Source organism: Onychostoma macrolepis, chromosome 18, assembly GCF_012432095.1.
Source record: "Onychostoma macrolepis isolate SWU-2019 chromosome 18, ASM1243209v1, whole genome shotgun sequence".
NCBI classification, from domain to species: domain Eukaryota; kingdom Metazoa; phylum Chordata; class Actinopteri; order Cypriniformes; family Cyprinidae; genus Onychostoma; species Onychostoma macrolepis.
In genome coordinates, this window is record NC_081172.1 from 10,584,596 (window position 1) to 10,603,153 (window position 18,558).

An 18,558-nucleotide genomic window follows, 5' to 3' on the forward strand; every position below is an offset into this window, starting at 1 on the left:
GTCTTTCAAACTAGAAAAAAAAGTTATACATTTTGCTCTCAAGATATAATAGCCATACGAAGTACAGTCTGTTCAGTTTCTGTGAAGTCCGCATTAGAATATACATATGTGACTGAGTACTAATACCATCAATTCTTACTACACCCTGTAATATTTCAATACAAAAATGTTATTTTAAAGAAAAGGTAGGCTAAAAAGATAAGAAAAGCTTTAAAAGTGGTAAGTGGTGAGGTTTTTTCTGCTATTTCATATATTGAATGTCAGGCAATTTGTTAGAAATGGGTCATTTGTCTGTTAAATTGCACTAAGGAGGTGAGAAAAAGAACCTGTCATTTTTTAATATAATAATTACAATACAGAATATTTTTGGACTGACCTTTTTAAAGTAGCACAGTTCAGTCATATCGTATGAATATTTTTAATTGAAACTAATTCTCACATTCTTTCTGACATGTTCGTTTCCCGCCTACCTGAAAGCTTCTCTTCTTCATCTTGAAAAACACTTATTTACTGCAAGTTCAGAGTTTGATATTCACTGGCAGTCAAAAACAGATGAATCATTTTTGTTCTTAATCATGTCTTTTAAATAAATACAGTAGAAGAAGATAAGGCCTTATAGTGGTCTCTTCTGAAAATACTTTTGGTAACACTTTATTTTGTTAGTCCAGTACTAGAAAGTCCAGATATTCTACTAACTGTACGTAACTTTGCATGTATATGTCAACTAACAGTCAGTAGAGCATTAGTAGACTGTCTGCTTAATATCTGCTAGCAATTTATTTTGATGCTCCCCTAACAGATATTCTACTGAGCAGAAATATATTTGCAAGCACAAATTAACTTATTCTAAGCCTAACCCTAACTTAACAGTTTACTAATACTCTTATGAGAGTTAGTTGACATGTACTGTAATTGCAAAGTTAATAGTAGAATGAAATGAAATAAATGGTAACCATATTTTTCTCAAATCCAGGATAAAATTGGGCAATATCACACAAGCAAAAGAGAGTAATTACAAGTGTGCATGCTTTTGTATAAAAGTTCAGTAAACATGATCCTAATATAATAGTCATTTGTTTTCTCTATTTTTATCTCACCAATGAAAATAGATCCAAACAAAGCCACAACAACATAATGCTACTCTTGAATCAGTGCTTTTGAACAAATCAGAATGATTACTAATACCAATATTAATACTGTCAGTCCCTCTGGAATGAGCAAACAGACAAGCGGATTGATAAAAACAATGCTAACTTGCAGCATTAACTGTTGTATAAAATCTAACAGGCATTGTAATGTTCTTCTCAAAAGACTCATTACAAGACTAATCAGAACTTCCAGAAAAGAGATTTAGATACCCACGAGAAATAAAAGTGATATTTGCAGCCCTTTTCTGAAGTCTGAAACATGCTGCCCTTTTCAAAACGACTCAACACCACAGCAAGACTGATAACCTATATTTTTTTGTGTCTGACAGTCAGAAACATAAGGAAAAAGAACTCAAGGGTAAAAAGTCTATGATTTTGTTTTGATGGTGCTCTTTCAAAGAAGCCATATCTGCAGACTCAAGTATCACATGTTCCTGCTCTCACTAAAGTCTTCGCCCTGTCAGATTGCTCGTATCTTTGGGTAGAAAAGCTCAGGATTTGGTGGGAGATCAGACTGTGTGGATAAGCTCTCTGCTAACCATGACACAGATGAAATGATCGAATCTTAGCAAAGGGATAAAGGAGTGAAAGAGACACAGTAGCTCTGAGAATTATTGAGCTAAAAGTGTCACAGAAAGAGACATCACACAATAAAAGGATTCAATCTCGCTCTAAATAGGTTCAATTACTACACTGAACTGTCGCGGCTTCATCTACCAAATGGCAGCTGTAAGATTTGCTTTATACCTTCCATATTTTACTACATCAGTGAATTATATCAATGACCAAAAAGTAGAATTCAAAAGTCTAGAACCACTGCTTCTGTTCTGCATTTTACAATTTTAATGAAAAAATCATTAAAGCATTTTTATTACACAAAATGTAAAAGAATCATAAACATTTCTGGTAGCACGTTAGGGACCAATTCTCACTATTAACTAGTTGTTTATTAGCATGACTATTAACATATTGGCTGTTTATTAGTTCTCATAAAACACATATTCTACATGACCATGTTCTACATCCATTGCCATATCAATCCAGACCTCGAGAATATTGAACAAGAGCATCGTGCAGAACCTTTGCAAGCACGGATATTGCAAGACATATTAAAGTGGTAATGTTATTGTTGTTGTTGGGTTTTTTGTGGCTAAATCACGTTTTAGATAGGAAGTCAACAACAGCTTAAAAATAACTGCATTTACTATGTACAGATAAGTGCAACGGTAATATGTTTATTGTTCTTTAATTCTAACATTATAACATGAATTGCAGTGAAACTGTTATACAGTTGAACTTATTTATACCATAGTCCCACAGATTTACACTATTTGTGGCGGCATATATATATGCAAATTAATTCTCTGCCAGCGGGAGGCGCTGTTGGAGCGGGAGAGAGCGAGGTTTCCCCGGTAACGCTGTACACAAAGCAGAGCTCCGCTCACAAACGCGGCTTTATCAGACATTATGCAAGATGAAATGAAAATGACATCCAAAATTTTCTGAAAACAGTCGGTTTCCTTCAGAAATACAGTGATATAAAAACACCCGCACCGGGTTTCGATTTTGAAAGGTGCAGTGCTCAACCAAGCTTTCTCCCGCCAACCATTCAAATTTCCATAGGCGGGATTTATTTTTGTGATGTCACAAATACAGGAAAACAACTTTGTAGTCCGAACGAGCCGTTCGTTGTAGTTCTTGAAAAGGCTTTTTTTTTTTTTAAAAACGAAATATCTCCCTTTGGAGTTGACTTTGAGATTTGTAACTTTGTAGATGTTTTTAGGCCCAAACATACACACACTGACTAAAATTCAAAAAGTGAAAAAGCATAATAGGACCTCTTTAATGCATTAACTAATGTTAATTAATGGGACCATATTGCAATGTGTTACCATTTCTCTTGGTTTTAATTATTTCAAAATCCTAAAACTTTATTTCCAGGTTAAACTGAGAAAATCCTTCATTTTGAATGTGGTCTTAAACATTTGGACCCTACTGTATGTGAGATTCTTATACTAATTACAGCAGTCATGATGTGTGTAGGATTCTGAGGAGCTGTATGTACTGTATAGCGAGTGTTTCTTCTATTGTCCTCATTATCACTGAAGGCATTCCTGCCCTCCGTTAACACGGTGTTTTCATGCATGTCAGTGTGAACAGGTTCTACACAGCGCAACTTAATTTATCCTTTCCAGCCTCCGCAGGGTGCCGAATGCCAGAGCTGCTTGGCCATGATACTACAGCGATCACACAGCGGCTGTGTTTCCTCTATATCCGGTGTGTGTGTGTAGGCGTGTGGGTGTGTTGTTGTGTTTAAACATATGTTCCTTCTTCTGTAAGAAAACGGCTATGACCTTTCAGACATTGATAATTTAGCTGGGCCGAGGAGTTTGGCAAATGAAAGTGATGTGTAGCTTGACAGTGAGTCTGTTGTTTAGTGCTTGAGGCGAGACGATAGTAATTTAATAACAAAAAAAAAGCTTGGTCATTCCTGTTCTAATCAGTTGTATTGATCAGTTCCCATAATTACAATCAAGGCCTAGTCAGCGAAAAAGCTTGCCTTTTCAGTGGATGCTCCTACTAGGTACCTCCAACTTCTGATGAAGTCTGAGATGATGACATTCAAAGAAACAAATCTCTATGGCAGAATTTGCTTAGCAATTGTTCATTTTCAACAAAAATGCCTCCTCAAATTGCAGAGGGTAAATTATGCTCGCATTTTATATACATGCAACAAAAAACTATTTTACAGTAATTCACACACAAGTATTTGCAAACAGATTTTTCTTTTGTAGAAGCTTTCACTAATTGATACATTTCATTCGCAAAGAAGTGAATGTTTATCGTTAGCTGTGTATCATTAGTTGCGTATCATTATCATTATCTCCCTGGGCGCCACCGTGCTTGTGTGATGTCAAACCCCCGCATTTTGCGAAATCGGACATGTGGTTACCACACAATTGCACTTTTCTAAGTAAGAAGTTCCAACTTTCAGAGTTGAATGGAACGCAGCAGTGCAGAAACAAACTTTCCTGAAAAGAGGAAATTCATGTAAAATGCCCTGAAATTGTATGTTTAGGTAAATGCTGAAATGTATAATATGGACGGCAACATGTCAACTTATAGCATTTTGACAGCTAAAAAAAAAAAATCGAATATTTACAAATATTTATATTATAAAGATACAGTATTTGTGTAGTTGCACTTTTACCTTGTATAGCTATATTTTAGATATATTAGCTATATTAACCCTACCCCAAACTTAAACATTACCATTTTATTGAGATTATAAAAATAATATATCAAATGTAATGGCCAGAGATGAAAGACGATAACAATTTTTCGAATTAAAAAGATACTTTGAGCCACTAATCATGAGATCATGTTGAATTTACTGGTGTTCAACATTTCTTATTGTTATCAATGTTGAAAACATTTGTGCTTTTTAATATTTTTGTGGAAACTGATTTTTTCAGGATTCTTTGATGAATAGAAAGATCAAAAGAACAGCATTTATTTGAAACTGAATTTTTTACAGCTGCTCCCATGGCCATTTTTAGAAAAAGAAACCAAAATTTGATATTGGTGGACGTCTTGTACCGTGTGCACTTGTACAGAGGTCAAAAAAATAACATGACCTCTCCTCTCAGGCCTAACGCAAGTGCACCTGCTCATCCCTTGAAAGGCAGTAACAGTAATAAAATATCAATTGTTAAAAGTGCTCACCTGTTCTTGAGCTCAAGGTCCACTCGTTTGATGTCCACACTTGAATGATCTGTTTTGGATTACCGTGCATGGATCACAACAACCGCGTAGATGGCAAGACAATGAGTTGTATGGTAATTTTAAATAAAGTGTAGGAAGAATAAAAGACTGTGAGGGTGAGCTGAGAGCCTGTTTTTTAAATGTGGAGGACACAAGCTTGGGGGATACATGTGCTTTGTTAGACAACAGAGGGAGGACAGCACTTCAAACACATGGTGTACACACAAACCCAGTACAGACAAACAAAAAGAGCACTTCACATGGGCAGCTTGGATCAGTCGTATGATCTCATACTGTCTGATTATACAGATATGTTCTCGGTACATTTGCAATGTCAGGGACTGGAAGGAATTATTAAGTCTATAGCAATTAAATAACAATGTAGAATAGATCTCCAGCAGACAAGCACTCAGAGCCCTTGCAATATAGCAAAAGCATTAAAGGTTAAAAGCATGCTACCTTTCAGCTTCACAGAAAAACTATTAGAGCAAAATGAGGAAAGAAATCTGAATAGGACGTCTAGAAGGACTAAAACTTAGATGATTATTTCACAGCAGTAGTTTTGTCCGCTTTTTTTAGGCGTCTAGCAAAGAAATATTTTAAATATGAGATTGGCTCTCGTAACCTAAAAAACAACAAGGAAGTGACATTAAATATTAAACTGCTGACAGACAAACAAGAAGGAAATTTAATGCTTCGAACAAACCAACCAAGTGATTTATACTCAAATGACAAAATAATTTGTAGCCATTTAAGCATAACCAGCAAAAGTCAAATACAAAAAACATATAAACCAGTCATCCTTTAAGCAGCACTGAGCTATTGTGTGGCATGCCGCATGATTTATTCATTAGCTTGTTTTTGTCACAGCAAGTTAGATGTGATTGCTGCCTACCTTCTGTTCCACACTGATTTAGCCACAGGTTGACAAACGCAAGGGGTGGACAGGTTGTGGGGGTGTTTATCGTCATGGCAATAGACAAGGTTACTTTAGTCACGGACTGTGTGCAGGTTAAGAAAACCCCATGTGACATTCTGCTACATGGAGCCACTTGAATGTCAACACACTGTAAGTTGCGTTTTGTTAGAAGACGTCTGGATATATTTTGTCCAGTGCATCGATCCTGACAGATGTTTTGATGATATTTGAGTGCAAAAAAGCAGATAAAAAGTGAACAAATACACACGCACTAAACAGCTGAACCTGTATAGCACACGGGACCTTGTAAAAAGTAATGTACAAGTAGCCATGGAAACAAGTCTAACCCTTTTCCCACTGGAGTAGAGTTTTTCACATTTTATCTCTCAAATGGGAACATTCCGCTGCGCCTGAAAAAGGAAATCAATTAAATTTATTTTTAAGAGAAGTACATCGTTTTTTGTGATTAACTAAAATGACGCACACTGTTAATCATTAAATGATAAAAAACAATGCACTTAGTATAATATTTATATTAATACATCCACGAGTGCCTTCCATAAGCCACAATTAATTTTTAATCAGCAAAAAAATGAACTTTGTGAGGCAGTGTGGAAAAAAAATGGGTTTAGTGAATGAGGACGCCCCTTTGAGAGATGATGAAAATATCAAAACACGGCAAGTGAGAGTAGTAGTGCATTGTGGGGGCTTGCTGTAGTGCTTCAGGGTTTAGTGTCGTGTGTAACTATTCAAAGGCAGTCACATGCCAGACTGGCTCTATGAATTAAACATGGCAGAAACACTGGCACAAAGACAGCTGCATGCCCGTGGAGTGGTGATAACCACGTCTCGAGTAGGAAGACGACCTCCAGAGCCCTTTAGCAGAGCCAGACAAAGAAAAACATCCATCAGAGGCTGCAAAAATGCAGGAAGGCTTCAGGACAGCACATTAGTAGCTCCTGTTGAGCATTTCCTTCAGACTGAGTCTCTAAAGGCATAGCTGAGAGTTACTGAAAAAATTTATATATATATATATATATATATATATATATATATATATATATATATATATATATATTATAGTGAGGTCCCACTTCATATTAGGTGGCCTTAAAAAATAAGTAGCCTACAATGTTCTTATTGTGTTCATATTTTATTGCAAAATACTTTTGCTGCTATTGAAGTGGGATATGGGTAAGGTTAGGGACAGGTTTGGTGGTATGGGTAGGTTTAAGGGTGGGTTAAGGTGTAAGGGATGGGTCAACAGTGTAATTATAAATATAATTGAAGGAATTAATTACAGATGTAATTACATGCAGTTTAAATATATATAAATACAAAAACATGTACACAATAAGTGCGTTATATCAAATTATTAATTTAAATGTAAGTACAGATATCGATTAGTAAATTGTGCCATATTTTCTGATGTTTGCCATTGTTCATTGCAACGTTGTATATCAGAGGGCTTTCATGCTTTCATGTCTCTCGTATCACTGCGGATTCGCTCTCGTTTCTTGCTTAGTTATCAACTGTACTGAAAATGACTTCAGAGGAGTTCAGTATTAATAATACTGTAATGCTGTTGCAGTGTTTTACACACTGTAATGGGCAATTTTTTTTAAAATTATTTTCTTTTTTATTTTGAAATAATTTAAACTAAAATCTGTATTTCATGTCCATATGGTAATTACTTAATCAATTTAATAGACGAAAAAAATCCACAAGTCCACAAATGATGATGATTCAGAGATATTACATTATTGTGCCAGAAGAAAACACTGAATAAATATTCTTTAAAAGTCAATATGCGCTTTATTTTCATTTGACTGGACATGAGCCTAAACATAATCAACTGGCAATGTCAAGATTTTAATGGTATTCAGCAACAAATAACTTGATGATAAATCATCATCAAGTCTTGGCTGAATTTTTTATTTTTCTATTTATTTATTTTTAGATGAAACTCACTTGGAAATTAAATTATAGAGCCTGCAAATTATTATCAAATTAAGCCAATTTTATGCAGTTAGTTTTGCAAGTAGTTCTGACTTACCTAAGAAATTCTTCCCATTTTTATAGTCTATATATATGCAGTGCATTGTGACAAAGGCTTAAAATGTTTTTTAATCTCCACTAAAATGTAACTTTAACTTCTGAAGATATGTTGTTGTGATGCTGTTCGCCCTGCTTAACTTTCAAACAGTTCAGTCTGCGTCATGCTTTCTCCTGAGACACACTAAATCCTGCATTCTTTAGTGTCTGGCACTTTTCGGGTACTTCTGAAACACACACACACAAACACACATACGAATATGTGGTATGACTCATTGTTGTGAATCAAAATAAGTTCATCTATAAGATCTATATGACTCAGATCTGTGGGCAGCACATGTGTATGGTAGTTTTGTGATCCTTCTGGAAGAAATGTTACACACTCCTGGCGATTCCTGATGGGAAATGGATTAGCCCTTGCGCTGTGGCGGCAAGGAAATTGTCACACTTAATCTCACGGTTCAGCTCTGCTCTGGAGGAAATCCTCCTTCTGGCCCCCAGGAGATGTTGAGGTGAGAAGAGTGATTGACGGCTGTTGGGGAGCTCAGGGCACCTCAATTCAACTATAAGTAATTACAGATCAATGACACCTACTGTTAAGTCAGCCTCATTTGGGGGTTTTCACTGCCTGTCTCGTTAGTTAGGAAAATAATAATACAAAAAAAGAAGAACCAAGCACAGAGAAGTGTATTCCTCTGAATGTAGATCTAGTAAACTCTGATTATTTGTGAACATATGCTGATGGTTGTAAGGGGCAGAAAACACATCTGCTCAGCACTGCTGCCATTTATCTGTGTATACCCGGAGCTGATGTTATAAAAATGATGGCTCAGTGCTAGAGTCTGATGTTATGACCATTGTTTATACGCTCTGGTTGTTTTTATGTGTGAGTCGAGAGTTCAATCTGGTGGTGTCTCTCCCCTCCCTCTATAATGTGTATCGACAGCTTACACTGTGAGCTAACACTCATTTGTGTGGAGGCTTCTGTGACTTTAAACATGATGAATGCGTTTAAAAATCTAGTTTGAAAATGAAATGGCATTATACAAAAACGCTAAATTGCCTGCCACGTTAACCTCAAAACATCACCTGCTTCTGGAGTAAACTGTCTCCTGCAGCATGTAATGCATCATGCTTGTGAGTAGTTGTCATGCCAGCAGGTAGATGCCTTGTAGGGGGATCATCAGCTCTGTGGTGGGGCCAGCCTCTTGCTGCTTCATACTGATCTTTAATTGCCCTGTAATTAAATTAGGCCCTGTCAGAGAGTCGGCCCAGATTATCTGGGTCATGAGCAATTTTCCTCGTCTCTTTTGCTGTGTGCAATCGGCTCCTCTGAGCACTCGAGCGTGGATAAATACGATGGCAGCCCCTTCCACGTGAGCTGAATGTCCTGCATGTACAACACCTGCTTCTTTATGGAGTCGACCTGCCTGGATTAAAGTGGGGCAATGAATAAAATAGTAAGACATGGATGGAAGGAAGAGAAAGATGAAGAGAAGAAAGAGAAAGAGGGTGTAAACATAGATAGTAGAGATATAAACACAGTTTGTTACCTTGAGAGCCATATCTAGAAAATATTATACAAATGTGCGAGCGAACACTAGTAACCACCTCACCAATTTAAACATTCAAGTGCAAAGAGACGCAGAAGAGCTTAATTCAACACCGGCGGGGTGTGTTCTGTGCGCACAGTGCATACACAGAGAGCAGTGTCTCACAGCCCGTGAACACCTAATTGCGCTTTGCATCTTCTTGCGCTTGAATGGACAAATCCATACCAACATGTCGAAAAACCTGTCCTGTTGAGTATCCTCGAAAAACTGTCTGTTATATCTTAATTGAACCTAAACAGTTGAGAAAGAAATCGAGCGTGCATCGTTATATTGGATACACGCATTCTCTTAAAATGACCGTGCCTAATTTACTAACTGCTGTCTTTGTCTCTAATGATAATCCAAAAAATAGAGAAAATCGCTCACTGTTCTTGACTGAATTCTTGAACAAGAATTAGTCTATATTTAATTTATACAGTGAAGACAATGTAATGCTGTTCGATTTCTGTACCTGAACACCAATAATCTTGAAAAAAATCATTGTTTATTTTCTATCTTTGTTCTGTTTATATATTTGTGCAATTTACACCCCCGCAAACCCCAGCTACATCCCTGGAGTGGGGACACTCTCACAACAAAGTATCACCAGGTAAAATAAATAAATGAACAAAAGGAACATAAGGAGAAGTGAAATAATTGAAAAAGCACACCCAAGGTGGTAGCATGGCCATTTGTTACACTGTGTTTGTACAGCGTTGAGCAACGTAGTTAATCACAGACATATTCGTCGATTTCTTGAGAGCAATGGTTAATCAGAGGTGTTGAAATTAGAATCCGCTCACTGCTTGAAACGCCAGAGTTTTTGTCCAGGGCTGAGTTCTGCAAGCACGATAATCATATGATTATAACAATGTGTAAACATGATGTAAATAAGAGATTCATTGCGAAGTGTAGACAGCTTCATTGATTATAACAGAACTTTGTGAGATGGTGATGAACTATGAGTGACAGCTTTTTAGTGATTATAAAGGGAGCGCACCTTAAATGCTTCCTATAGACTATATTTAATCCATTCAGAATTTATATAAAATTTTTGTTTTTCACATACATTCAGCAAAATTTGGGGAATGACTCTTGAAATAGCAATAATTGACGTAGTGATAACCATAGCAATGCACTGAACAGAAATATGTGTGAAAATAGCCACTGGGTAATAGTAAATCACTTTTTTTAGGACTACACAGTGTATAGTCATATAGTGTCCATCATTGTGAGCAACAAAACTGTAACAGACAGAGTTCATGTTAGTTCACAACTGCACTCCTGAGAAAGCTTCTGGTTGTTCTTGTTGCATCTGTGCTCCTGCCAGGGGAATAGAAATGGCTATTAAAGTGACCTTTGCCATCAGATTTCTGTTCCAGAAGGGTCTCTCTCATAGTCCTCTACACCAGGAGTGACCTCTGACCTCTAGTAATAACCCACAACACAACATTCCCTCTTCTTATGAGACTGTGCCTTCGGAAATCTTGTGTTATGTTTGTATTGCACTGTTGCATTTGTTCATAATGGCTTTATGCTTTTCAATCTGTATGAAACGACAACTGATTCATCTACATCTACATCCATACAAAATATTCCATTGTAGCATGATAGGCTGCTATTCAGAGTTTAAAATGTGTGTCGCACCACTCTCTCAAACAGGCCAGACAAGAAAACAGCAATAAGAGCGATAAAACCAGCAGTTTTCTGAGTGTTCTATTTGTGAATTGTACTTCAATTATGTTTCTCGCTCTCCACAGAAGACGTCTCTTTTGCTCTGTTTTCCTTTTCTGCATCCCCTCGACATCCAACACCCCTTTCTGGCTCCATCAAATGGCTAGGAGAGATGCATGAAAAACAAATTCCCAGCATTTGAAAGAATAGTGAGGACATTGATTTGGGGATTGAGCTGCTTCTTCTGAAAAGCGGAGAGACAAAGCATGTGCATTGACTCTGAGTGGCTGAAAAGATGGAGGGAAATCGGTGACAGAGACAGCATGCTGATCGATGAATGGGTGAAAGAGAGAAAAAGAGACAGGGAGAGAAAGTGGCTATGATTAGGGGAGAAGAACAGCAAGTAGAAGGGGTGCCATTCTTTAGTTATCGGAGAGTCAGGGTCATGGTGGCTTTGGAATATAACCGCACACATGAACACATACTGTATCCCAGAATAGTGAGGTGAAAGAGGTAATATAAACCAAATCTTTACTGAAAAATAAACCTCACTGGGACCTCGAACCCCAAGAACGGTTCACCTTTCTCAATATCTTGGAAAAGACAACCAAAAAATTATCTCGTTGCACTATTACAGAGAGAAAACATAGCTGTTAGTTCTTGAGAACATGTCTCAATTTTAAAATGTCTGGCATGTCTGCCAAAGTCTGAAGCTTACTCTGAGAAAATTGCTGTTTTTAGAGCTTTGTAGAAATATACAGTGAGGCCCAAAGTCCATGCTGAAAAGTCTGAACAATTTTACACAAAAAAACATTGTGATGGAAAATGAATGAGAAATATTTAATATTAGGCATAAGCACTATTTTTAGCTCACTAGTCAAATAAGCAAACTGAAAGAAAAGGATGTACTTGCCTCCACCGAAGCACAGCATGCACTTTGGACACTTCGCAAATCATGCTGGAAAGCACGATCATCAGGTTTTACACAAATTTGTTATTTCTTTAAAGAGAGAAAGGTGGAAAAAACAACTGTTCAAAAGTTGGGTTGGCAAGATTTTTTAATGTTTTATATTATATGCTTACCAAAGCTCCATTTATTTGATGAAAAATACGGTAAAAACTAAATATTGTGAAATATTACTACAATTTAAATGAACTGTTTTTAAAAATTTAATTTATTCCTGTGAGAGCAAAGCTAAATTTCAGCAGCCATTTCTCCAGTCTTCAGTGTCACATGATCCTTTAGAAATCATTATAATATGCTGATTTGGTGCTCAAGAAACATTTCTTATTAATGTCAGTGCGGTGTTGAAAACAGTTTTGCTGCTTAGCCTAATATATATATATTTTTTTCAGGATTATTTGATTAATAGAAACTTCAAAACAGCAGTATTTATTTAAAGTATATTTAGTTTCTACTATGATCAGTTTAATGCATCTTTGCTGAATAAAATATTGGCAGCAGCTATTTGCAAAAATAGCATATTTTCTTAACGATAGATGCTATTTACACAGTGCAAATAGCAATGGATTCTATAGTGAAAATAGTATTTTCTTAGATATGTGCTATTTACAGTAAGTGAAAATAGCTATAGATTCTGTTTACACTGTGTTAAAATATCAGGATTTTCTGCTATTTATACTACTTATTACATATAGTGGCAATTATCTGCACCTCAGTATTGTTGCGTTAGTGTAAATAGCCTCTGCCAACAAGGCAGTGTAAAAGTGTAAAAGAATACTTTCTTTCAAGAAAAGAAACATAATGACCCTAATCTTCTAAATAGTAGTAGTGAAAAAGTGCTCTTTAAACATTTAAATTGTTATGATAATGTCATTTGTAATGAAATGTTGTGTTTTAAATGATAAAAATGCAAAAGAAAAAAAAGAACTATCATCACGTTTTTTATACTTTTTGGACCACATAATGCACACGAGGGATGCAGAAAAGTTTAAGAGGTGTGACTTCCTGTCTGTCATTAGAGACAATGGTGGTAGTTTGGGTGGAGGGGACAGGGTGAAACATAAATTTAGGAGGGAATGAGGTAAACTTATCATTGTGTGTGATTGGCAGGATTATATGTACCTCCCATTTCTTGGTCATTTTCCAGTAAACATTTATCTACAAAATGTTGGAGCAAATAGGAAATGTTTCTCATATGTCTGACTTCATGAGTGGGAAAAAATGAGTGAGGAATAAAGAAGAACCTCGTATGGCAGACAGAAATGCTTGGCAGATGTCCACAACACACAGCGTAAATCTGCAACATCTCATGTTCCAACTAAAGGCTATGTTTGCTTTTCTTTGCTGTGTTCCCAAACTTGCCCACTGAAATTTACTATCAAATAAAGTTAAATATTATGAAAAATCTGGAATTACTTTTTCAGCAGCTATTACTTTGGGCTTCAGTATCACATGGTCCTTCAGAAATCATTCTAATATGCTGATTTGCCAATGCCAGTGTTGAAAACAGTTCATATGTCAAATGTCTACTGTCACTTTTAATCAATTTAACGCATCCTTGCCGAATAAAAGTATGAATTTAATAATTAAATATTTTTTTCTGACCCCAAACCTCTGAAGGGTGATTATGTAAATACAGCATTACATATTTACATGTAATGTGTTCCCTTAAGCTCAGTTAAAACTATACAGACTGGAGTACAGTTGAAGTTGAACAATATTTGAAAATAATCAACAAATTAATTAAAAACCTAATGATACAACACCATCCCTGTAGATAAAACGACTCCCTGAAAAATCCTAGCTGACAGAATAATGGGTCCAAGACTCCCAAAGGATCAGAAGTCAAACCCAGTATAGAAAAGATGTTCTTGACACTTGAAAATGTCAGAGCGAACACAAGGAAACTTGAAGAGCTCATTCCAAGAGGAAATCCTTGACCTCCCGAGCGCTTTGCACTTTATGTACTGCAGACCAAAAAAATGGCTCTATTAAAATATATCCACTTAAAAAATCTGAACCCTCCTCTTCCACAGAATCAGGGGTTGTCAAGCTCTTCCAACAATGACAAAAAAAGACCATAAAATTACTCGAGTGCCTGTAACTAATCACAGTATACAATATATGAATACAACATACTTTCATGGCGCCTATTTGTCAATTATGGAGCGTCACAGGTCCTGCACACCATTCACATTCACAGTATGCAAAAACCAACATCCAGATACTCTTTCAACATCCAGACTCTGATTTTGTGGTCTATGGAAAAAAGAAAATCATGCAAATTTGAGACAGCATTAAAATAACTGCTTGCACTATCCATTTAAATGAGCATCCATCATTTATCTACATAATTGCAAATTAACGTTTCATGTGACCCCTTTAAAATTGCAAACCTTAAATCCCCTTCCATGCTTTGGCTGAATGTCCCTAATCTTTGTTATAAGCATTGGAAACATATTCAAGGAGGAAAAGAAACAGCAGAAGAAATAAAACATAATCAGATCTCTGTCTCCTATAATAGACCCCATGTAGAGCACATGAATGGACAATAGTTTCTAATAGAGGCCTGTAGGATTCTCAAAAGACATTATTTGGCCTCCAGATTTAGAAAATATTACCACTGTATGGCAGATATTCTTTGGTCATTTTATCCCAAAAACGAAAATTCTGTCTTTATTTGCTCCCCCTCATGTTGTTCTGAACCTGTATGACTTCCCATACAATTACAATGAACAGGGACTCAAGCTTTCTTTTTGAAGCTTGAAAGACTCTTGCTCATGATGACTATTTGAATGGAACATTGCGACCGAAACCATTCAAAAAAAAAATGTCCTTTTATGTTTCACGGAAGAATGTCAAACGGGTTTGAAGTGACACAAGATTGTGTAAATGATGACAGAATTTTCATTTTTGGGTGAACTGTTCCTTCAAGCCTCCTATCAGCAAAAGACCAGCAAAAACACATTCACTGCTCAATTGTCTGAGGATGACAAGATCTGAGAGCCTTTGGTCCCTTTATTCTCATACGCACACTTTTAGACTGACAGTCAGAAAAAAGACACTTACAAATGCCTGACTACTTGTATAACACATAAACTTACAGTGACCTTTAAAGTTGAGATAGTGGTAGCCGGGGTAGTGAAGTGTGACGGACGAAATGACCAGTCAGTGGCAGCTGCCTGTAGGGCCATTGAGCCGTTACCACATGCTGAGTCATTGGGGAAATAGTGGATGGTATATCTAGAGGGGTTGAATATAATAACAAAATCAGACACACATCCAGATGTCAAATAAACACACAGATCAAGAATACAAAAGCAAAACGGAGGGAGGCAAAGGCTCGCTGATAGACAAGCAGGTCCATGGAGAGACAAGTAATTTTAATAAAAGGAAGTATACACAAATTACACAGACTTTATTTAGTCTAAATTATTTTTTATCAAGAGAAATCACGAGAATGTTGTGGCGAATCTTTTGAGCCTTTGAGGAGCAGGCTTCCGTAATTACAAGCCAGATAATAACCTGTGTGATATTCTCAAATCGTCTTTAATAATGTCTCGTGAGGGAGCGTTGATGGGCTGCAAATGGGCAGAAAACTGATGGAGAAATTCCAGAGATGGAAACAGGGATGAAACGAAGCGACTATCAGTGAACTTTTCACACGAGGCCGTTCCCAGATTGCATGTCACTCTGCGCCTAATGAAAATGAGTTTTTATCTGTAAGAGCCTGGTCGTCATGGCCTCTTTTTTCTTCTCTCCTTTATGTTGTTAATTAGATATTCCAATGACAGACTGCGGAGATGTCATTCCTAACGCCCCGCGTAACATGCTGGCGAGATATTGGTCATGATTGTGACTCAATATATCGCAACTGTAAGGCTGCAGAATTAGACAGAAAAACATTAATTATGATATGAGTCTTTCAGAGAAAATCACAGCCACTGATAAAATTTATTATCTGAGACCAACCTCCTAGGCTGTCAGTGAGTTTTTAATCATTTTTACAATTTAAAAAAAAAACAATATGCTTAAATACATATTATTTTGAAGAATACATTATTAACATATGTATTATTTTTTTACATTATACATAACATTATAAATAATATATTGTGTCTCTTTTGCTCACCATGGCTGCATTTATTTAATGGAAAAATATAGTTAAAACAGTAATATTGTGAAATATTATTACAATTTAAAATAACTGTTTTCTATTTGAATATAGTTTAAAATGTAATTGATTCCTGTGATGGCAAAGTTGAATTTTTGCCAGCCATTACTCCAGTCTTCAGTGTCACATGATTTCTCATTATTATCATTATTCAGCAAGCACCCATTAAATTAATAAAAAGTAACAGTAAACTAAAAAAACGATCAGATTCCACAAAAATATTAAGCAGTAATTGATCAAATTAAACTTTACAAGATTGTTTCAAATGTAATATTATTTCACAGTATTACTGTTTTTACTGTATTTTCTACTCGAACATGTGCAGCATAGCTTAACATAAGTGAATTCTTTCAAACGATTTAAAAATCCAGTAGCGTATATATAAATATACTATTTATTTATAAGTAAGGAAAAAAATAACTAATGTGGCTTGGGTCGTTTCTGCTTTTATCCAACAGTTCAATAAACGGTACGTTAAAACTGAGTAACTTACATCTACAGGTACTTCTAAACAAAGCCACGGCAGAACCACTGCAATAACAAACAACACACAATAGTGGTGCTTCATTCCTAAACTATACAGTGTTTTGAAGCAATCGGGTTGAATTACTGATTCAACGACTCACTCATAAAGACAGAAAGTCACTTGTCGCCACCTACTAGAAAAATTATCTAATGCACAGACCGGATTCAGGTTTGAGGACTGGAACTAGCTGCTGTATAATAAGAAATATTTTCCAAAAATGTAGCAGTATATTGCTGTAGAATTAGAATGACTTGCCATGTCTGCATTATAGTAATCTCTTTATTGTGTATCTTGTATCCCTGATCTTCTGCATAGCTACTACAACTGATTTGTTCTCTGTCATACAAACAGAGCCAAAAGGAACAGCATGGTGAAATCATGCCTGCCAGCATACAGTTTCTGTATATGACCTCGGGTCTCTGAACAAATATAACTTGGAGGGGGCGAGAAACAGAGAGAGAGAGAAAGAGGACAGGAAAATGAAAGAAAGTGCACAAAAAAAGAGAGAGGATGCATCCGACACGTCTACGGCCAAGAATTCCTTTTAATTCAAAACTGAGTTCTCAGGATTCCTGTTGAATTGCTCACTCGCCCAGAAGTGACAGCACATAGTTTAAGAGCGTCATCATCCTTGAAGGCCAATGCAGTTTACCATCAGCTAAATCTACACTCGAGATACTGATGAATCTCAGCTTTGTGGTTCATGGCTGACTCATCTCCCCTCAATCAATCTTCACACATCTACTCTCATCCCACTTTCTCTTTAAACCAATTCCTGTAGACTGTAAGAGCTCTCATGGTACAATTTACTAGTGATTTATGTCAAATTCACACAGCATTCAGCATTTTTCAACTGGTGCACATCATTAAGATCCAGAATAAAGCGGGTAAAATCAAGTCAGCAAGTGAATGAGAGTTTTACTGTATTGTGCATTGAAGCCCAAAAAGGGCAACGGTCATTTAGCAATTTTGAAAAGACTCATTTTTAGATGGCCTACTTTATGGCTGAATCATAAAAACAAAACCAAGTAAATATACTGAAAATAATTTCAACTAAACCAAAGTTGAATGGTTTAATCTGTTGGATTTGCTACCAAAAGTTAGAACAGGTTAAAAGCAGGTAAAACACTCAGGTACTGATTACAACTACTATGCAACACATGTGAAAGCACAACTGAGCTTACTGACAAGATACGCCTTGGTGTGACTCACTGCCATGGCAACCGCAGAAAAGAGAGAGAGAGAGCGAGAGCATTTGATGGCTGGTTCCGCATTTTCTGTAAGAGAAAAGGGCAACTTACTGACATTAGCGCTGATGATTTCATCAATTTCAGCATTGAGGGGATTAAAGCAGGTACTGGTTAATGAAAGCAGGCAAACCAGGTAATAACTGCAGGTGCCCTGTGTAGGAGTGAGGGTTTATGCACTGTACACACAATAATGAGACATGACAGGACTATGAGTCACAGCTGTCTGAGAACGTACATGAGAGCAGGATTCACGTTGAAAATAATCAATCTCTTGTAAAACTCCAGTAATATGTCTAAAGCACTTTTTGAAAGTCCTTCCAGTAAATGGTGTTTTTAGAAAAGTGGGCATATTTACCTTATTTACATAGTTTGGAATTTTTCATAAAGCTTCACATTTTTAACGCATACACAATGTTTTCATTTTGCAGGCACTTTTACGTTTATTCACTGTACAGGAATATTTTTATGTTGTTACAAGAGAATTCTGAAAA